The sequence below is a fragment of the Balaenoptera physalus genome, assembly GCF_965194825.1.
Source record: "Balaenoptera physalus genome assembly, chromosome: 11".
Taxonomy (NCBI): Eukaryota; Metazoa; Chordata; class Mammalia; order Artiodactyla; family Balaenopteridae; genus Balaenoptera; species Balaenoptera physalus.
Window position 1 is genome coordinate 112,026,810 of NC_138896.1, and position 22,507 is coordinate 112,049,316.

The window sequence follows — 22,507 nt, forward strand, 5'->3', positions numbered from 1 at the left end:
CCTCTCAGCCCCGAGAGTGTCCACCCTTCTGTCTCATCCAGCTGTGGGTCTAGATATGGTCAATCCAGGTTGCATCCCAGCCCCTGAAAAAATTTTGTAAGAATTTCTCTCTCTTTCACTTTGTTTGTTTCACGGGTTTTTAAAAATAATTTATTTCTATAATGGGGTTTAGCTGCTTTTCACGGCTGTGTTTATGCCGCTTTACACCCACTTGACTCACTTCCAGAGAGATATCAATACATAGGTTTGAAGATTCTTACTAGTCAGATATATTCTTTTGCGGTGAATAGGGGGTGTTGAGTCCAGTTCACTGAGCAAGGAGTAGGTCTTTCTATTACATATTGGGTTTATGGAACGGTATATGAGCTAATTTGGAACCCTTGTTTTATGCATCACCGCACCTCACCTTTCCCTTTAAGCAGCCATAGTGTGTTTTCTAAACGTGTGACTCTGTTCTGTTTTTTAGTTCAGTTCAAGTGAAGCGGTTTTTACATTCACTCTATAAGTGATAGCTTATGATGAGTGTCTTTTTCTGTGTGACTTATTTCACTTAGAATCGTCGTACCTAAATCCACTCATCATGCTGCTACTAGCCTTATGACATTGATTTCATGGCTGAGTGATATTCCATTGTACATAAGGACCACCACTTCTTTATCCATTTTTCTCTTTCCTGGGACATTTAAGGTGTCCTGAAGTGGAGGTTCTTGTCAACAGAGCAGCCCTAAACTTTGGGGTACCTGTGTCTTGCTGATTTTTAGTTTTCCCAATTTATACGCCCATGAGTGGAAGTGCCCTATGCGCTCTAAGCTGTGTTTTTTCTGTGTTCGGTGTATCAGGACACACAGTACACTTCTCCAGAGTGGCTGTTGGCAATTTACATCCCGCCCATCAGCGTAGCAAGGCTCCCATTTCTCCATGGCCTGTCCTGCATTTCTGGTTTTTACACTTTTTTCAGCATGGCCCTTTTGACCGATGGGAAGCGAGACTTCTTTGTAGCGCTGATTTGCCTTTCCAGGTTGCTTGGTTGGCCAAAAAGGGCGTATGCGTTTTTTCCTGAATATATTCAGGAAAAAACGCATACGCCCTTTTTGGCCAAGGGCATCATTGTCGACGTTTTGCCGCTTTTCATGTGCTTTAAAGGCGATTCGAATCTACCTCCTGAAATCTGTTTCCTGCAATTCTGCCTTGCTTTCAAATCCTCTTCGTTGCCTTCCCTCAATATATTTGTGGCCGAGAGTTATCATTTATAACTCTGCAGGTTTGTGAATTGCAGTGCCCCTGAGCTGAATTTTTCAACTCGCTTTTTTGGGAGCTGGCCGCAAAAGTGCAGGAGTGCCTCAGGCCCTATTCTGGTTCCGGGCGGCAGGCCGAGCCTGTGGTTAATTCTTCTTCCTGATGGCAAAATAGAGTGACCTGTGCCTGTCCCAACACCTAGAGCTAGTCTCTCATTGGCTCCCCCTCTTCCCGTTCATCCTCAGGACAAATTGCAAGCTGTACGGAACAGGAGGTTAAAGGTGCTGATGCTCCAAGGAGGGAGAGTGCTAGTAAAGCGGCTGGAATGGCGAACCCGAGCACAAGGAGATGAGAAATGAGGTGCGTTTTAGAAACCTTTCCCGATCACACGGTGTACCACCTTCTGGGTTTCTCATGCATGTTTTCGATGTAGGAAGATGCCCTTGAACCTGGAGATTTGGGACCCATGGGATGGGAAAGAGGCAGTATTACTTTAAAGGCTCTGCGTTTGCTCCCCCAACCTGACCAAACCTCTCAGCCCCGAGAGTGTCCACCCTTCTGTCTCATCCAGCTGTGGGTCTAGATATGGTCAATCCAGGTTGCATCCCAGCCCCTGAAAAAATTTTGTAAGAATTTCTCTCTCTTTCACTTTGTTTGTTTCACGGGTTTTTAAAAATAATTTATTTCTATAATGGGGTTTAGCTGCTTTTCACGGCTGTGTTTATGCCGCTTTACACCCACTTGACTCACTTCCAGAGAGATATCAATACATAGGTTTGAAGATTCTTACTAGTCAGATATATTCTTTTGCGGTGAATAGGGGGTGTTGAGTCCAGTTCACTGAGCAAGGAGTAGGTCTTTCTATTACATATTGGGTTTATGGAACGGTATATGAGCTAATTTGGAACCCTTGTTTTATGCATCACCGCACCTCACCTTTCCCTTTAAGCAGCCATAGTGTGTTTTCTAAACGTGTGACTCTGTTCTGTTTTTTAGTTCAGTTCAAGTGAAGCGGTTTTTACATTCACTCTATAAGTGATAGCTTATGATGAGTGTCTTTTTCTGTGTGACTTATTTCACTTAGAATCGTCGTACCTAAATCCACTCATCATGCTGCTACTAGCCTTATGACATTGATTTCATGGCTGAGTGATATTCCATTGTACATAAGGACCACCACTTCTTTATCCATTTTTCTCTTTCCTGGGACATTTAAGGTGTCCTGAAGTGGAGGTTCTTGTCAACAGAGCAGCCCTAAACTTTGGGGTACCTGTGTCTTGCTGATTTTTAGTTTTCCCAATTTATACGCCCATGAGTGGAAGTGCCCTATGCGCTCTAAGCTGTGTTTTTTCTGTGTTCGGTGTATCAGGACACACAGTACACTTCTCCAGAGTGGCTGTTGGCAATTTACATCCCGCCCATCAGCGTAGCAAGGCTCCCATTTCTCCATGGCCTGTCCTGCATTTCTGGTTTTTACACTTTTTTCAGCATGGCCCTTTTGACCGATGGGAAGCGAGACTTCTTTGTAGCGCTGATTTGCCTTTCCAGGTTGCTTGGTTGGCCAAAAAGGGCGTATGCGTTTTTTCCTGAATATATTCAGGAAAAAACGCATACGCCCTTTTTGGCCAAGGGCATCATTGTCGACGTTTTGCCGCTTTTCATGTGCTTTAAAGGCGATTCGAATCTACCTCCTGAAATCTGTTTCCTGCAATTCTGCCTTGCTTTCAAATCCTCTTCGTTGCCTTCCCTCAATATATTTGTGGCCGAGAGTTATCATTTATAACTCTGCAGGTTTGTGAATTGCAGTGCCCCTGAGCTCCATTTTTCAACTCGCTTTTTTGGGAGCTGGCCGCAAAAGTGCAGGAGTGCCTCAGGCCCTATTCTGGTTCCGGGCGGCAGGCCGAGCCTGTGGTTAATTCTTCTTCCTGATGGCAAAATAGAGTGACCTGTGCCTGTCCCAACACCTAGAGCTAGTCTCTCATTGGCTCCCCCTCTTCCCGTTCATCCTCAGGACAAATTGCAAGCTGTACGGAACAGGAGGTTAAAGGTGCTGATGCTCCAAGGAGGGAGAGTGCTAGTAAAGCGGCTGGAATGGCGAACCCGAGCACAAGGAGATGAGAAATGAGGTGCGTTTTAGAAACCTTTCCCGATCACACGGTGTACCACCTTCTGGGTTTCTCATGCATGTTTTCGATGTAGGAAGATGCCCTTGAACCTGGAGATTTGGGACCCATGGGATGGGAAAGAGGCAGTATTACTTTAAAGGCTCTGCGTTTGCTCCCCCAACCTCACCAAACCTCTCAGCCCCGAGAGTGTCCACCCTTCTGTCTCATCCAGCTGTGGGTCTAGATATGGTCAATCCAGGTTGCATCCCAGCCCCTGAAAGAATTTTGTAAGAATTTCTCTCTCTTTCACTTTGTTTGTTTCACGGGTTTTTAAAAATAATTTATTTCTATAATGGGGTTTAGCTGCTTTTCACGGCTGTGTTTATGCCGCTTTACACCCACTTGACTCACTTCCAGAGAGATATCAATACATAGGTTTGAAGATTCTTACTAGTCAGATATATTCTTTTGCGGTGAATAGGGGGTGTTGAGTCCAGTTCACTGAGCAAGGAGTAGGTCTTTCTATTACATATTGGGTTTATGGAACGGTATATGAGCTAATTTGGAACCCTTGTTTTATGCATCACCGCACCTCACCTTTCCCTTTAAGCAGCCATAGTGTGTTTTCTAAACGTGTGACTCTGTTCTGTTTTTTAGTTCAGTTCAAGTGAAGCGGTTTTTACATTCACTCTATAAGTGATAGCTTATGATGAGTGTCTTTTTCTGTGTGACTTATTTCACTTAGAATCGTCGTACCTAAATCCACTCATCATGCTGCTACTAGCCTTATGACATTGATTTCATGGCTGAGTGATATTCCATTGTACATAAGGACCACCACTTCTTTATCCATTTTTCTCTTTCCTGGGACATTTAAGGTGTCCTGAAGTGGAGGTTCTTGTCAACAGAGCAGCCCTAAACTTTGGGGTACCTGTGTCTTGCTGATTTTTAGTTTTCCCAATTTATACGCCCATGAGTGGAAGTGCCCTATGCGCTCTAAGCTGTGTTTTTTCTGTGTTCGGTGTATCAGGACACACAGTACACTTCTCCAGAGTGGCTGTTGGCAATTTACATCCCGCCCATCAGCGTAGCAAGGCTCCCATTTCTCCATGGCCTGTCCTGCATTTCTGGTTTTTACACTTTTTTCAGCATGGCCCTTTTGACCGATGGGAAGCGAGACTTCTTTGTAGCGCTGATTTGCCTTTCCAGGTTGCTTGGTTGGCCAAAAAGGGCGTATGCGTTTTTTCCTGAATATATTCAGGAAAAAACGCATACGCCCTTTTTGGCCAAGGGCATCATTGTCGACGTTTTGCCGCTTTTCATGTGCTTTAAAGGCGATTCGAATCTACCTCCTGAAATCTGTTTCCTGCAATTCTGCCTTGCTTTCAAATCCTCTTCGTTGCCTTCCCTCAATATATTTGTGGCCGAGAGTTATCATTTATAACTCTGCAGGTTTGTGAATTGCAGTGCCCCTGAGCTCCATTTTTCAACTCGCTTTTTTGGGAGCTGGCCGCAAAAGTGCAGGAGTGCCTCAGGCCCTATTCTGGTTCCGGGCGGCAGGCCGAGCCTGTGGTTAATTCTTCTTCCTGATGGCAAAATAGAGTGACCTGTGCCTGTCCCAACACCTAGAGCTAGTCTCTCATTGGCTCCCCCTCTTCCCGTTCATCCTCAGGACAAATTGCAAGCTGTACGGAACAGGAGGTTAAAGGTGCTGATGCTCCAAGGAGGGAGAGTGCTAGTAAAGCGGCTGGAATGGCGAACCCGAGCACAAGGAGATGAGAAATGAGGTGCGTTTTAGAAACCTTTCCCGATCACACGGTGTACCACCTTCTGGGTTTCTCATGCATGTTTTCGATGTAGGAAGATGCCCTTGAACCTGGAGATTTGGGACCCATGGGATGGGAAAGAGGCAGTATTACTTTAAAGGCTCTGCGTTTGCTCCCCCAACCTCACCAAACCTCTCAGCCCCGAGAGTGTCCACCCTTCTGTCTCATCCAGCTGTGGGTCTAGATATGGTCAATCCAGGTTGCATCCCAGCCCCTGAAAAAATTTTGTAAGAATTTCTCTCTCTTTCACTTTGTTTGTTTCACGGGTTTTTAAAAATAATTTATTTCTATAATGGGGTTTAGCTGCTTTTCACGGCTGTGTTTATGCCGCTTTACACCCACTTGACTCACTTCCAGAGAGATATCAATACATAGGTTTGAAGATTCTTACTAGTCAGATATATTCTTTTGCGGTGAATAGGGGGTGTTGAGTCCAGTTCACTGAGCAAGGAGTAGGTCTTTCTATTACATATTGGGTTTATGGAACGGTATATGAGCTAATTTGGAACCCTTGTTTTATGCATCACCGCACCTCACCTTTCCCTTTAAGCAGCCATAGTGTGTTTTCTAAACGTGTGACTCTGTTCTGTTTTTTAGTTCAGTTCAAGTGAAGCGGTTTTTACATTCACTCTATAAGTGATAGCTTATGATGAGTGTCTTTTTCTGTGTGACTTATTTCACTTAGAATCGTCGTACCTAAATCCACTCATCATGCTGCTACTAGCCTTATGACATTGATTTCATGGCTGAGTGATATTCCATTGTACATAAGGACCACCACTTCTTTATCCATTTTTCTCTTTCCTGGGACATTTAAGGTGTCCTGAAGTGGAGGTTCTTGTCAACAGAGCAGCCCTAAACTTTGGGGTACCTGTGTCTTGCTGATTTTTAGTTTTCCCAATTTATACGCCCATGAGTGGAAGTGCCCTATGCGCTCTAAGCTGTGTTTTTTCTGTGTTCGGTGTATCAGGACACACAGTACACTTCTCCAGAGTGGCTGTTGGCAATTTACATCCCGCCCATCAGCGTAGCAAGGCTCCCATTTCTCCATGGCCTGTCCTGCATTTCTGGTTTTTACACTTTTTTCAGCATGGCCCTTTTGACCGATGGGAAGCGAGACTTCTTTGTAGCGCTGATTTGCCTTTCCAGGTTGCTTGGTTGGCCAAAAAGGGCGTATGCGTTTTTTCCTGAATATATTCAGGAAAAAACGCATACGCCCTTTTTGGCCAAGGGCATCATTGTCGACGTTTTGCCGCTTTTCATGTGCTTTAAAGGCGATTCGAATCTACCTCCTGAAATCTGTTTCCTGCAATTCTGCCTTGCTTTCAAATCCTCTTCGTTGCCTTCCCTCAATATATTTGTGGCCGAGAGTTATCATTTATAACTCTGCAGGTTTGTGAATTGCAGTGCCCCTGAGCTCCATTTTTCAACTCGCTTTTTTGGGAGCTGGCCGCAAAAGTGCAGGAGTGCCTCAGGCCCTATTCTGGTTCCGGGCGGCAGGCCGAGCCTGTGGTTAATTCTTCTTCCTGATGGCAAAATAGAGTGACCTGTGCCTGTCCCAACACCTAGAGCTAGTCTCTCATTGGCTCCCCCTCTTCCCGTTCATCCTCAGGACAAATTGCAAGCTGTACGGAACAGGAGGTTAAAGGTGCTGATGCTCCAAGGAGGGAGAGTGCTAGTAAAGCGGCTGGAATGGCGAACCCGAGCACAAGGAGATGAGAAATGAGGTGCGTTTTAGAAACCTTTCCCGATCACACGGTGTACCACCTTCGGGGTTTCTCATGCATGTTTTCGATGTAGGAAGATGCCCTTGAACCTGGAGATTTGGGACCCATGGGATGGGAAAGAGGCAGTATTACTTTAAAGGCTCTGCGTTTGCTCCCCCAACCTCACCAAACCTCTCAGCCCCGAGAGTGTCCACCCTTCTGTCTCATCCAGCTGTGGGTCTAGATATGGTCAATCCAGGTTGCATCCCAGCCCCTGAAAGAATTTTGTAAGAATTTCTCTCTCTTTCACTTTGTTTGTTTCACGGGTTTTTAAAAATAATTTATTTCTATAATGGGGTTTAGCTGCTTTTCACGGCTGTGTTTATGCCGCTTTACACCCACTTGACTCACTTCCAGAGAGATATCAATACATAGGTTTGAAGATTCTTACTAGTCAGATATATTCTTTTGCGGTGAATAGGGGGTGTTGAGTCCAGTTCACTGAGCAAGGAGTAGGTCTTTCTATTACATATTGGGTTTATGGAACGGTATATGAGCTAATTTGGAACCCTTGTTTTATGCATCACCGCACCTCACCTTTCCCTTTAAGCAGCCATAGTGTGTTTTCTAAACGTGTGACTCTGTTCTGTTTTTTAGTTCAGTTCAAGTGAAGCGGTTTTTACATTCACTCTATAAGTGATAGCTTATGATGAGTGTCTTTTTCTGTGTGACTTATTTCACTTAGAATCGTCGTACCTAAATCCACTCATCATGCTGCTACTAGCCTTATGACATTGATTTCATGGCTGAGTGATATTCCATTGTACATAAGGACCACCACTTCTTTATCCATTTTTCTCTTTCCTGGGACATTTAAGGTGTCCTGAAGTGGAGGTTCTTGTCAACAGAGCAGCCCTAAACTTTGGGGTACCTGTGTCTTGCTGATTTTTAGTTTTCCCAATTTATACGCCCATGAGTGGAAGTGCCCTATGCGCTCTAAGCTGTGTTTTTTCTGTGTTCGGTGTATCAGGACACACAGTACACTTCTCCAGAGTGGCTGTTGGCAATTTACATCCCGCCCATCAGCGTAGCAAGGCTCCCATTTCTCCATGGCCTGTCCTGCATTTCTGGTTTTTACACTTTTTTCAGCATGGCCCTTTTGACCGATGGGAAGCGAGACTTCTTTGTAGCGCTGATTTGCCTTTCCAGGTTGCTTGGTTGGCCAAAAAGGGCGTATGCGTTTTTTCCTGAATATATTCAGGAAAAAACGCATACGCCCTTTTTGGCCAAGGGCATCATTGTCGACGTTTTGCCGCTTTTCATGTGCTTTAAAGGCGATTCGAATCTACCTCCTGAAATCTGTTTCCTGCAATTCTGCCTTGCTTTCAAATCCTCTTCGTTGCCTTCCCTCAATATATTTGTGGCCGAGAGTTATCATTTATAACTCTGCAGGTTTGTGAATTGCAGTGCCCCTGAGCTCCATTTTTCAACTCGCTTTTTTGGGAGCTGGCCGCAAAAGTGCAGGAGTGCCTCAGGCCCTATTCTGGTTCCGGGCGGCAGGCCGAGCCTGTGGTTAATTCTTCTTCCTGATGGCAAAATAGAGTGACCTGTGCCTGTCCCAACACCTAGAGCTAGTCTCTCATTGGCTCCCCCTCTTCCCGTTCATCCTCAGGACAAATTGCAAGCTGTACGGAACAGGAGGTTAAAGGTGCTGATGCTCCAAGGAGGGAGAGTGCTAGTAAAGCGGCTGGAATGGCGAACCCGAGCACAAGGAGATGAGAAATGAGGTGCGTTTTAGAAACCTTTCCCGATCACACGGTGTACCACCTTCTGGGTTTCTCATGCATGTTTTCGATGTAGGAAGATGCCCTTGAACCTGGAGATTTGGGACCCATGGGATGGGAAAGAGGCAGTATTACTTTAAAGGCTCTGCGTTTGCTCCCCCAACCTCACCAAACCTCTCAGCCCCGAGAGTGTCCACCCTTCTGTCTCATCCAGCTGTGGGTCTAGATATGGTCAATCCAGGTTGCATCCCAGCCCCTGAAAAAATTTTGTAAGAATTTCTCTCTCTTTCACTTTGTTTGTTTCACGGGTTTTTAAAAATAATTTATTTCTATAATGGGGTTTAGCTGCTTTTCACGGCTGTGTTTATGCCGCTTTACACCCACTTGACTCACTTCCAGAGAGATATCAATACATAGGTTTGAAGATTCTTACTAGTCAGATATATTCTTTTGCGGTGAATAGGGGGTGTTGAGTCCAGTTCACTGAGCAAGGAGTAGGTCTTTCTATTACATATTGGGTTTATGGAACGGTATATGAGCTAATTTGGAACCCTTGTTTTATGCATCACCGCACCTCACCTTTCCCTTTAAGCAGCCATAGTGTGTTTTCTAAACGTGTGACTCTGTTCTGTTTTTTAGTTCAGTTCAAGTGAAGCGGTTTTTACATTCACTCTATAAGTGATAGCTTATGATGAGTGTCTTTTTCTGTGTGACTTATTTCACTTAGAATCGTCGTACCTAAATCCACTCATCATGCTGCTACTAGCCTTATGACATTGATTTCATGGCTGAGTGATATTCCATTGTACATAAGGACCACCACTTCTTTATCCATTTTTCTCTTTCCTGGGACATTTAAGGTGTCCTGAAGTGGAGGTTCTTGTCAACAGAGCAGCCCTAAACTTTGGGGTACCTGTGTCTTGCTGATTTTTAGTTTTCCCAATTTATACGCCCATGAGTGGAAGTGCCCTATGCGCTCTAAGCTGTGTTTTTTCTGTGTTCGGTGTATCAGGACACACAGTACACTTCTCCAGAGTGGCTGTTGGCAATTTACATCCCGCCCATCAGCGTAGCAAGGCTCCCATTTCTCCATGGCCTGTCCTGCATTTCTGGTTTTTACACTTTTTTCAGCATGGCCCTTTTGACCGATGGGAAGCGAGACTTCTTTGTAGCGCTGATTTGCCTTTCCAGGTTGCTTGGTTGGCCAAAAAGGGCGTATGCGTTTTTTCCTGAATATATTCAGGAAAAAACGCATACGCCCTTTTTGGCCAAGGGCATCATTGTCGACGTTTTGCCGCTTTTCATGTGCTTTAAAGGCGATTCGAATCTACCTCCTGAAATCTGTTTCCTGCAATTCTGCCTTGCTTTCAAATCCTCTTCGTTGCCTTCCCTCAATATATTTGTGGCCGAGAGTTATCATTTATAACTCTGCAGGTTTGTGAATTGCAGTGCCCCTGAGCTCCATTTTTCAACTCGCTTTTTTGGGAGCTGGCCGCAAAAGTGCAGGAGTGCCTCAGGCCCTATTCTGGTTCCGGGCGGCAGGCCGAGCCTGTGGTTAATTCTTCTTCCTGATGGCAAAATAGAGTGACCTGTGCCTGTCCCAACACCTAGAGCTAGTCTCTCATTGGCTCCCCCTCTTCCTGTTCATCCTCAGGACAAATTGCAAGCTGTACGGAACAGGAGGTTAAAGGTGCTGATGCTCCAAGGAGGGAGAGTGCTAGTAAAGCGGCTGGAATGGCGAACCCGAGCACAAGGAGATGAGAAATGAGGTGCGTTTTAGAAACCTTTCCCGATCACACGGTGTACCACCTTCGGGGTTTCTCATGCATGTTTTCGATGTAGGAAGATGCCCTTGAACCTGGAGATTTGGGACCCATGGGATGGGAAAGAGGCAGTATTACTTTAAAGGCTCTGCGTTTGCTCCCCCAACCTCACCAAACCTCTCAGCCCCGAGAGTGTCCACCCTTCTGTCTCATCCAGCTGTGGGTCTAGATATGGTCAATCCAGGTTGCATCCCAGCCCCTGAAAAAATTTTGTAAGAATTTCTCTCTCTTTCACTTTGTTTGTTTCACGGGTTTTTAAAAATAATTTATTTCTATAATGGGGTTTAGCTGCTTTTCACGGCTGTGTTTATGCCGCTTTACACCCACTTGACTCACTTCCAGAGAGATATCAATACATAGGTTTGAAGATTCTTACTAGTCAGATATATTCTTTTGCGGTGAATAGGGGGTGTTGAGTCCAGTTCACTGAGCAAGGAGTAGGTCTTTCTATTACATATTGGGTTTATGGAACGGTATATGAGCTAATTTGGAACCCTTGTTTTATGCATCACCGCACCTCACCTTTCCCTTTAAGCAGCCATAGTGTGTTTTCTAAACGTGTGACTCTGTTCTGTTTTTTAGTTCAGTTCAAGTGAAGCGGTTTTTACATTCACTCTATAAGTGATAGCTTATGATGAGTGTCTTTTTCTGTGTGACTTATTTCACTTAGAATCGTCGTACCTAAATCCACTCATCATGCTGCTACTAGCCTTATGACATTGATTTCATGGCTGAGTGATATTCCATTGTACATAAGGACCACCACTTCTTTATCCATTTTTCTCTTTCCTGGGACATTTAAGGTGTCCTGAAGTGGAGGTTCTTGTCAACAGAGCAGCCCTAAACTTTGGGGTACCTGTGTCTTGCTGATTTTTAGTTGTCCCAATTTATACGCCCATGAGTGGAAGTGCCCTATGCGCTCTAAGCTGTGTTTTTTCTGTGTTCGGTGTATCAGGACACACAGTACACTTCTCCAGAGTGGCTGTTGGCAATTTACATCCCGCCCATCAGCGTAGCAAGGCTCCCATTTCTCCATGGCCTGTCCTGCATTTCTGGTTTTTACACTTTTTTCAGCATGGCCCTTTTGACCGATGGGAAGCGAGACTTCTTTGTAGCGCTGATTTGCCTTTCCAGGTTGCTTGGTTGGCCAAAAAGGGCGTATGCGTTTTTTCCTGAATATATTCAGGAAAAAACGCATACGCCCTTTTTGGCCAAGGGCATCATTGTCGACGTTTTGCCGCTTTTCATGTGCTTTAAAGGCGATTCGAATCTACCTCCTGAAATCTGTTTCCTGCAATTCTGCCTTGCTTTCAAATCCTCTTCGTTGCCTTCCCTCAATATATTTGTGGCCGAGAGTTATCATTTATAACTCTGCAGGTTTGTGAATTGCAGTGCCCCTGATCTCCGTTTTTCAACTCGCTTTTTTGTGAGCTGGCCGCAAAAGCGCAGGAGTGCCTCAGGCCCTATTCTGGTTCCGGGCGGCAGGCCGAGCCTGTGGTTAATTCTTCTTCCTGATGGCAAAATAGAGTGACCTGTGCCTGTCCCAACACCTAGAGCTAGTCTCTCATTGGCTCCCCCTCTTCCCATTCATCCTCAGGACAAATTGCAAGCTGTACGGAACAGGAGGTTAAAGGTGCTGATGCTCCAAGGAGGGAGAGTGCTAGTAAAGCGGCTGGAATGGCGAACCCGAGCACAAGGAGATGAGAAATGAGGTGCGTTTTAGAAACCTTTCCCGATCACACGGTGTACCACCTTCTGGGTTTCTCATGCATGTTTTCGATGTAGGAAGATGCCCTTGAACCTGGAGATTTGGGACGCATGGGATGGGTAACAGGCAGTATTACTTTAAAGGCTCTGCGTTTGCTCCCCCAACCTGACCAAACCTCTCAGCCCCGAGAGTGTCCACCCTTCTGTCTCATCCAGCTGTGGGTCTAGATATGGTCAATCCAGGTTGCATCACAGCCCCTGAAAGAATTTTGTAAGAATTTCTCTCTCTTTCACTGTCTTTGTTTCACGGGTTTTTAAAAGTAATTTATTTTTATAATGGGGTTTAGCTGCTTTTCACGGCTGTGTTTATGCCGCTTTACACCCACTTGACTCACTTCCAGAGAGATATCAATACATAGGTTTGAAGATTCTTACTTGTCAGATATATTCTTGTGCGGTGAATAGGGGGTGTTGAGTCCAGTTCACTGAGCAAGGAGTAGGTCTTTCTGTTACATATTGGGTTTATGGAACGGTATCTGAGCTAATTTGAAACCCCTGTTTTATGCATCACCCCACCTCACCTTTCCCTTTAAGCAGCCATAGAGTGTTTTCTAAATGTGTGACTCTGTTCTGTTTTGTAATTCAGTTCAAGTGTAGCGGTTTTTACATTCCCTCTATAAGTGATAGCTTAGGATGAGTGTCTTTTTCTGTGTGACTTATTTCACTTAGAATCGTCGTACCTAAATCCACTCATCATGCTGCTACTAGCCTTATGACATTGATTTCATGGCTGAGTGATATTCCATTGTACAGAAGGACCACCACTTCGTTATCCATTTTTCTCTTTCCTGGGATATTTAAGGTGTCATGTAGTGGAGGTTCTTGTCAACAGAGCAGCCCTTAACTTTGGGGTTCCTGTGTCTTGCTGATTTTTAGTTTTCCCAATTTATACGCCCATGAGTGGAAGTGCCCTATGCGCTCTAAGTTGTGTTTTTTCGGTGTTTCAGGACACACCGTACACTTCTCCAGAGTGGCTGTTGGCAATTTACATCCCGCCCATCAGCGTAGCAAGGCTCCCATTTCTCCACGGACTTTCCTGCATTTCTGGTTTTTACACTTTTTTCAGCATGGCCCTTTTGACCGATGGGAAGCGAGACTTCTTTGTAGCGCTGATTTGCCTTTCCAGGTTGCTTGGTTGGCCAAAAAGGGCGTATGCGTTTTTTCCTGAATATATTCAGGAAAAAACGCATACGCCCTTTTTGGCCAAGGGCATCATTGTCGACGTTTTGCCGCTTTTCATGTGCTTTAAAGGCGATTCGAATCTACCTCCTGAAATCTGTTTCCTGCAATTCTGCCTTGCTTTCAAATCCTCTTCGTTGCCTTCCCTCAATATATTTGTGGCCGAGAGTTATCATGTATAACTCTGCAGGTTTGTGAATTGCAGTGCCCCTGAGCTCCATTTTTCAACTCGCTTTTTTGGGAGTTGGCCGCAAAAGCGCAGGAGTGCCTCAGGCCCTATTCTGGTTCCGGGCGGCAGGCCGAACCTGTGGTTAATTCTTCTTCCTGATGGGAAAATAGAGTGACCTGTGCCTGTCCCAACACCTAGAGCTAGTCTCTCATTGGCTTCCCCTCTTCCCGTTCATCCTCAGGACAAATTGCAAGCTGTACGGAACAGGAGGTTAACGGTGTTGATGCTCCAAGGAGGGAGAGTGCTAGTAAAGCGGCTGGAATGGCGAACCCGAGCACAAGGAGATAAGAAATGAGGTGCGTTTTAGAAACCTTTCCCGATCACACGGTGTACCACCTTCTGGGTTTCTCATGCATGTTTTCGATGTAGGAAGATGCCCTTGAACCTGGAGATTTGGGACGCATGGGATGGGTAACAGGCAGTATTACTTTAAAGGCTCTGCGTTTGCTCCCCCAACCTGACCAAACCTCTCAGCCCCGAGAGTGTCCACCCTTCTGTCTCATCCAGCTGTGGGTCTAGATATGGTCAATCCAGGTTGCATCACAGCCCCTGAAAGAATTTTGTAAGAATTTCTCTCTCTTTCACTGTCTTTGTTTCACGGGTTTTTAAAAGTAATTTATTTTTATAATGGGGTTTAGCTGCTTTTCACGGCTGTGTTTATGCCGCTTTACACCCACTTGACTCACTTCCAGAGAGATATCAATACATAGGTTTGAAGATTCTTACTAGTCAGATATATTCTTGTGCGGTGAATAGGGGGTGTTGAGTCCAGTTCACTGAGCAAGGAGTAGGTCTTTCTGTTACATATTGGGTTTATGGAACGGTATCTGAGCTAATTTGAAACCCCTGTTTTATGCATCACCCCACCTCACCTTTCCCTTTAAGCAGCCATAGAGTGTTTTCTAAATGTGTGACTCTGTTCTGTTTTGTAATTCAGTTCAAGTGTAGCGGTTTTTACATTCCCTCTATAAGTGATAGCTTAGGATGAGTGTCTTTTTCTGTGTGACTTATTTCACTTAGAATCGTCGTACCTAAATCCACTCATCATGCTGCTACTAGCCTTATGACATTGATTTCATGGCTGAGTGATATTCCATTGTACAGAAGGACCACCACTTCGTTATCCATTTTTCTCTTTCCTGGGATATTTAAGGTGTCATGTAGTGGAGGTTCTTGTCAACAGAGCAGCCCTTAACTTTGGGGTTCCTGTGTCTTGCTGATTTTTAGTTTTCCCAATTTATACGCCCATGAGTGGAAGTGCCCTATGCGTTCTAAGCTGTGTTTTTTCGGTGTTTCAGGACACACCGTACAGTTCTCCAGAGTGGCTGTTGGCAATTTACATCCCGCCCATCAGCGTAGCAAGGCTCCCATTTCTCCACGGCCTTTCCTGCATTTCTGGTTTTTACACTTTTTTCAGCATGGCCCTTTTGACCGATGGGAAGCGAGACTTCTTTGTAGCGCTGAATTGCCTTTCCAGGTTGCTTGGTTGGCCAAAAAGGGCGCATGCGTTTTTTCCTGAATATATTCAGGAAAAAACGCATACGCCCTTTTTGGCCAAGGGCATCATTGTCGACGTTTTGCCGCTTTTCATGTGCTTTAAAGGCGATTCGAATCTACCTCCTGAAATCTGTTTCCTGCAATTCTGCCTTGCTTTCAAATCCTCTTCGTTGCCTTCCCTCAATATATTTGTGGCCGAGAGTTATCATTTATAACTCTGCAGGTTTGTGAATTGCAGTGCCCCTGAGCTCCATTTTTCAACTCGCTTTTTTGGGAGCTGGCCGCAAAAGCGCAGGAGTGCCTCAGGCCCTATTCTGGTTCCGGGCGGCAGGCCGAACCTGTGGTTAATTCTTCTTCCTGATGGGAAAATAGAGTGACCTGTGCCTGTCCCAACACCTAGAGCTAGTCTCTCATTGGCTTCCCCTCTTACCGTTCATCCTCAGGACAAATTGCAAGCTGTACGGAACAGGAGGTTAAAGGTGCTGATGCTCCAAGGAGGGAGAGTGCTAGTAAAGCGGCTGGAATGGCGAACCCGAGCACAAGGAGATGAGAAATGAGGTGCGTTTTAGAAACCTTTCCCGATCACACGGTGTACCACCTTCTGGGTTTCTCATGCATGTTTTCGATGTAGGAAGATGCCCTTGAACCTGGAGATTTGGGACCCATGGGATGGGTAACAGGCAGTATTACTTTAAAGGCTCTGCGTTTGCTCCCCCAACCTGACCAAACCTCTCAGCCCCGAGAGTGTCCACCCTTCTGTCTCATCCAGCTGTGGGTCTAGATATGGTCAATCCAGGTTGCATCACAGCCCCTGAAAGAATTTTGTAAGAATTTCTCTCTCTTTCACTGTCTTTGTTTCACGGGTTTTTAAAAGTAATTTATTTTTATAATGGGGTTTAGCTGCTTTTCACGGCTGTGTTTATGCCGCTTTACACCCACTTGACTCACTTCCAGAGAGATATCAATACATAGGTTTGAAGATTCTTACTAGTCAGATATATTCTTGTGCGGTGAATAGGGGATGTTGAGTCCAGTTCATTGAGCAAGGAGTAGGTCTTTCTGTTACATATTGGGTTTATGGAACGGTATCTGAGCTAATTTGAAACCCTTGTTTTATGCATCACCCCACCTCACCTTTCCCTTTAAGCAGCCATAGAGTGTTTTCTAAACGTGTGACTCTGTTCTGTTTTGTAATTCAGTTCAAGTGTAGCGGTTTTTACATTCCCTCTATAAGTGATAGCTTAGGATGAGTGTCTTTTTCTGTGTGACTTATTTCACTTAGAATCGTCGTACCTAAATCCACTCATCATGCTGCTACTAGCCTTATGACATTGATTTCATGGCTGAGTGATATTCCATTGTACAGAAAGACCACCACTTCGTTATCCATTTTTCTCTTTCCTGGGATATTTAAGGTGTCATGTAGTGGAGGTTCTTGTCAACAGAGCAGCCCTTAACTTTGGGGTTCCTCTGTCTTGCTGATTTTTAGTTTTCCCAATTTATACGCCCATGAGTGGAAGTGCCCTATGCGCTCTAAGCTGTGTTTTTTCGGTGTTTCAGGTCACACCGTACACTTCTCCAGAGTGGCTGTTGGCAATTTACATCCCGCCCATCAGCGTAGCAAGGCTCCCATTTCTCCACGGACTTTCCTGCATTTCTGGTTTTTACACTTTTTTCAGCATGGCCCTTTTGACCGATGGGAAGCGAGACTTCTTTGTAGCGCTGATTTGCCTTTCCAGGTTGCTTGGTTGGCCAAAAAGGGCGTATGCGTTTTTTCCTGAATATATTCAGGAAAAAACGCATACGCCCTTTTTGGCCAAGGGCATCATTGTCGACGTTTTGCCGCTTTTCATGTGCTTTAAAGGCGATTCGAATCTACCTCCTGAAATCTGTTTCCTGCAATTCTGCCTTGCTTTCAAATCCTCTTCGTTGCCTTCCCTCAATATATTTGTGGCCGAGAGTTATCATGTATAACTCTGCAGGTTTGTGAATTGCAGTGCCCCTGAGCTCCATTTTTCAACTCGCTTTTTTGGGAGCTGGCCGCAAAAGCGCAGGAGTGCCTCAGGCCCTATTCTGGTTCCGGGCGGCAGGCCGAACCTGTGGTTAATTCTTCTTCCTGATGGGAAAATAGAGTGACCTGTGCCTGTCCCAACACCTAGAGCTAGTCTCTCATTGGCTTCCCCTCTTCCCGTTCATCCTCAGGACAAATTGCAAGCTGTACGGAACAGGAGGTTAACGGTGTTGATGCTCCAAGGAGGGAGAGTGCTAGTAAAGCGGCTGGAATGGCGAACCCGAGCACAAGGAGATAAGAAATGAGGTGCGTTTTAGAAACCTTTCCCGATCACACGGTGTACCACCTTCTGGGTTTCTCATGCATGTTTTCGATGTAGGAAGATGCCCTTGAACCTGGAGATTTGGGACGCATGGGATGGGTAACAGGCAGTATTACTTTAAAGGCTCTGCGTTTGCTCCCCCAACCTGACCAAACCTCTCAGCCCCGAGAGTGTCCACCCTTCTGTCTCATCCAGCTGTGGGTCTAGATATGGTCAATCCAGGTTGCATCACAGCCCCTGAAAGAATTTTGTAAGAATTTCTCTCTCTTTCACTGTCTTTGTTTCACGGGTTTTTAAAAGTAATTTATTTTTATAATGGGGTTTAGCTGCTTTTCACGGCTGTGTTTATGCCGCTTTACACCCACTTGACTCACTTCCAGAGAGATATCAATACATAGGTTTGAAGATTCTTACTAGTCAGATATATTCTTGTGCGGTGAATAGGGGGTGTTGAGTCCAGTTCACTGAGCAAGGAGTAGGTCTTTCTGTTACATTTTGGGTTTATGGAACGGTATCTGAGCTAATTTGAAACCCTTGTTTTATGCATCACCCCACCTCACCTTTCCCTTTAAGCAGCCATAGAGTGTTTTCTAAACGTGTGACTCTGTTCTGTTTTGTAATTCAGTTCAACTGTAGCGGTTTTTACATTCCCTCTATAAGTGATAGCTTAGGATGAGTGTCTTTTTCTGTGTGACTTATTTCACTTAGAATCGTCGTACCTAAATCCACTCATCATGCTGCTACTAGCCTTATGACATTGATTTCATGGCTGAGTGATATTCCATTGTACAGAAGGACCACCACTTCCTTATCCATTTTTCTCTTTCCTGGGATATTTAAGGTGTCATGTAGTGGAGGTTCTTGTCAACAGAGCAGCCCTTAACTTTGGGGTTCCTGTGTCTTGCTGATTTTTAGTTTTCCCAATTTATACGCCCATGAGTGGAAGTGCCCTATGCGCTCTAAGCTGTGTTTTTTCGGTGTTTCAGGACACACCGTACACTTCTCCAGAGTGGCTGTTGGCAATTTACATCCCGCCCATCAGCGTAGCAAGGCTCCCATTTCTCCACGGCCTTTCCTGCATTTCTGGTTTTTACACTTTTTTCAGCATGGCCCTTTTGACCGATGGGAAGCGAGACTTCTTTGTAGCGCTGATTTGCCTTTCCAGGTTGCTTGGTTGGCAAAAAAGGGCGTATGCGTTTTTTCCTGAATATATTCAGGAAAAAACGTATACGCCCTTTTTGGCCAAGGGCATCATTGTCGACGTTTTGCCGCTTTTCATGTGCTTTAAAGGCGATTCGAATCTACCTCCTGAAATCTGTTTCCTGCAATTCTGCCTTGCTTTCAAATCCTCTTCGTTGACTTCCCTCAATATATTTGTGGCCGAGAGTTATCATGTATAACTCTGCAGGTTTGTGAATTGCAGTGCCCCTGAGCTCCATTTTTCAACTCGCTTTTTTGGGAGCTGGCCGCAAAAGCGCAGGAATGCCTCAGGCCCTATTCTGGTTCCGGGCGGCAGGCCGAACCTGTGGTTAATTCTTCTTCCTGATGGGAAAATAGAGTGACCTGTGCCTGTCCCAACACCTAGAGCTAGTCTCTCATTGGCTTCCCCTCTTCCCGTTCATCCTCAGGACAAATTGCAAGCTGTACGGAACAGGAGGTTAAAGGTGCTGATGCTCCAAGGAGGGAGAGTGCTAGTAAAGCGGCTGGAATGGCGAACCCGAGCACAAGGAGATGAGAAATGAGGTGCGTTTTAGAAACCTTTCCCGATCACACGGTGTACCACCTTCTGGGTTTCTCATGCATGTTTTCGATGTAGGAAGATGCCCTTGAACCTGGAGATTTGGGACCCATGGGATGGGTAACAGGCAGTATTACTTTAAAGGCTCTGCGTTTGCTCCCCCAACCTGACCAAACCTCTCAGCCCCGAGAGTGTCCACCCTTCTGTCTCATCCAGCTGTGGGTCTAGATATGGTCAATCCAGGTTGCATCACAGCCCCTGAAAGAATTTTGTAAGAATTTCTCTCTCTTTCACTGTCTTTGTTTCACGGGTTTTTAAAAGTAATTTATTTTTATAATGGGGTTTAGCTGCTTTTCACGGCTGTGTTTATGCCGCTTTACACCCACTTGACTCACTTCCAGAGAGATATCAATACATAGGTTTGAAGATTCTTACTAGTCAGATATATTCTTGTGCGGTGAATAGGGGATGTTGAGTCCAGTTCATTGAGCAAGGAGTAGGTCTTTCTGTTACATATTGGGTTTATGGAACGGTATCTGAGCTAATTTGAAACCCTTGTTTTATGCATCACCCCACCTCACCTTTCCCTTTAAGCAGCCATAGAGTGTTTTCTAAACGTGTGACTCTGTTCTGTTTTGTAATTCAGTTCAAGTGTAGCGGTTTTTACATTCCCTCTATAAGTGATAGCTTAGGATGAGTGTCTTTTTCTGTGTGACTTATTTCACTTAGAATCGTCGTACCTAAATCCACTCATCATGCTGCTACTAGCCTTATGACATTGATTTCATGGCTGAGTGATATTCCATTGTACAGAAAGACCACCACTTCGTTATCCATTTTTCTCTTTCCTGGGATATTTAAGGTGTCATGTAGTGGAGGTTCTTGTCAACAGAGCAGCCCTTAACTTTGGGGTTCCTCTGTCTTGCTGATTTTTAGTTTTCCCAATTTATACGCCCATGAGTGGAAGTGCCCTATGCGCTCTAAGCTGTGTTTTTTCGGTGTTTCAGGTCACACCGTACACTTCTCCAGAGTGGCTGTTGGCAATTTACATCCCGCCCATCAGCGTAGCAAGGCTCCCATTTCTCCACGGACTTTCCTGCATTTCTGGTTTTTACACTTTTTTCAGGATGGCCCTTTTGACCGATGGGAAGCGAGACTTCTTTGTAGCGCTGATTTGCCTTTCCAGGTTGCTTGGTTGGCCAAAAAGGGCGTATGCGTTTTTTCCTGAATATATTCAGGAAAAAACGCATACGCCCTTTTTGGCCAAGGGCATCATTGTCGACGTTTTGCCGCTTTTCATGTGCTTTAAAGGCGATTCGAATCTACCTCCTGAAATCTGTTTCCTGCAATTCTGCCTTGCTTTCAAATCCTCTTCGTTGCCTTCCCTCAATATATTTGTGGCCGAGAGTTATCATGTATAACTCTGCAGGTTTGTGAATTGCAGTGCCCCTGAGCTCCATTTTTCAACTCGCTTTTTTGGGAGCTGGCCGCAAAAGCGCAGGAGTGCCTCAGGCCCTATTCTGGTTCCGGGCGGCAGGCCGAACCTGTGGTTAATTCTTCTTCCTGATGGGAAAATAGAGTGACCTGTGCCTGTCCCAACACCTAGAGCTAGTCTCTCATTGGCTTCCCCTCTTCCCGTTCATCCTCAGGACAAATTGCAAGCTGTACGGAACAGGAGGTTAACGGTGTTGATGCTCCAAGGAGGGAGAGTGCTAGTAAAGCGGCTGGAATGGCGAACCCGAGCACAAGGAGATAAGAAATGAGGTGCGTTTTAGAAACCTTTCCCGATCACACGGTGTACCACCTTCTGGGTTTCTCATGCATGTTTTCGATGTAGGAAGATGCCCTTGAACCTGGAGATTTGGGACGCATGGGATGGGTAACAGGCAGTATTACTTTAAAGGCTCTGCGTTTGCTCCCCCAACCTGACCAAACCTCTCAGCCCCGAGAGTGTCCACCCTTCTGTCTCATCCAGCTGTGGGTCTAGATATGGTCAATCCAGGTTGCATCACAGCCCCTGAAAGAATTTTGTAAGAATTTCTCTCTCTTTCACTGTCTTTGTTTCACGGGTTTTTAAAAGTAATTTATTTTTATAATGGGGTTTAGCTGCTTTTCACGGCTGTGTTTATGCCGCTTTACACCCACTTGACTCACTTCCAGAGAGATATCAATACATAGGTTTGAAGATTCTTACTAGTCAGATATATTCTTGTGCGGTGAATAGGGGGTGTTGAGTCCAGTTCACTGAGCAAGGAGTAGGTCTTTCTGTTACATATTGGGTTTATGGAACGGTATCTGAGCTAATTTGAAACCCTTGTTTTATGCATCACCCCACCTCACCTTTCCCTTTAAGCAGCCTTAGAGTGTTTTCTAAACGTGTGACTCTGTTCTGTTTTGTAATTCAGTTCAACTGTAGCGGTTTTTACATTCCCTCTATAAGTGATAGCTTAGGATGAGTGTCTTTTTCTGTGTGACTTATTTCACTTAGAATCGTCTTACCTAAATCCACTCATCATGCTGCTACTAGCCTTATGACATTGATTTCATGGCTGAGTGATATTCCATTGTACAGAAGGACCACCACTTCCTTATCCATTTTTCTCTTTCCTTGGATATTTAAGGTGTCATGTAGTGGAGGTTCTTGTCAACAGAGCAGCCCTTAACTTTGGGGTTCCTGTGTCTTGCTGATTTTTAGTTTTCCCAATTTATACGCCCATGAGTGGAAGTGCCCTATGCGCTCTAAGCTGTGTTTTTTCGGTGTTTCAGGACACACCGTACACTTCTCCAGAGTGGCTGTTGGCAATTTACATCCCGCCCATCAGCGTAGCAAGGCTCCCATTTCTCCACGGCCTTTCCTGCATTTCTGGTTTTTACACTTTTTTCAGCATGGCCCTTTTGACCGATGGGAAGCGAGACTTCTTTGTAGCGCTGATTTGCCTTTCCAGGTTGCTTGGTTGGCAAAAAAGGGCGTATGCGTTTTTTCCTGAATATATTCAGGAAAAAACGTATACGCCCTTTTTGGCCAAGGGCATCATTGTCGACGTTTTGCCGCTTTTCATGTGCTTTAAAGGCGATTCGAATCTACCTCCTGAAATCTGTTTCCTGCAATTCTGCCTTGCTTTCAAATCCTCTTCGTTGACTTCCCTCAATATATTTGTGGCCGAGAGTTATCATGTATAACTCTGCAGGTTTGTGAATTGCAGTGCCCCTGAGCTCCATTTTTCAACTCGCTTTTTTGGGAGCTGGCCGCAAAAGCGCAGGAATGCCTCAGGCCCTATTCTGGT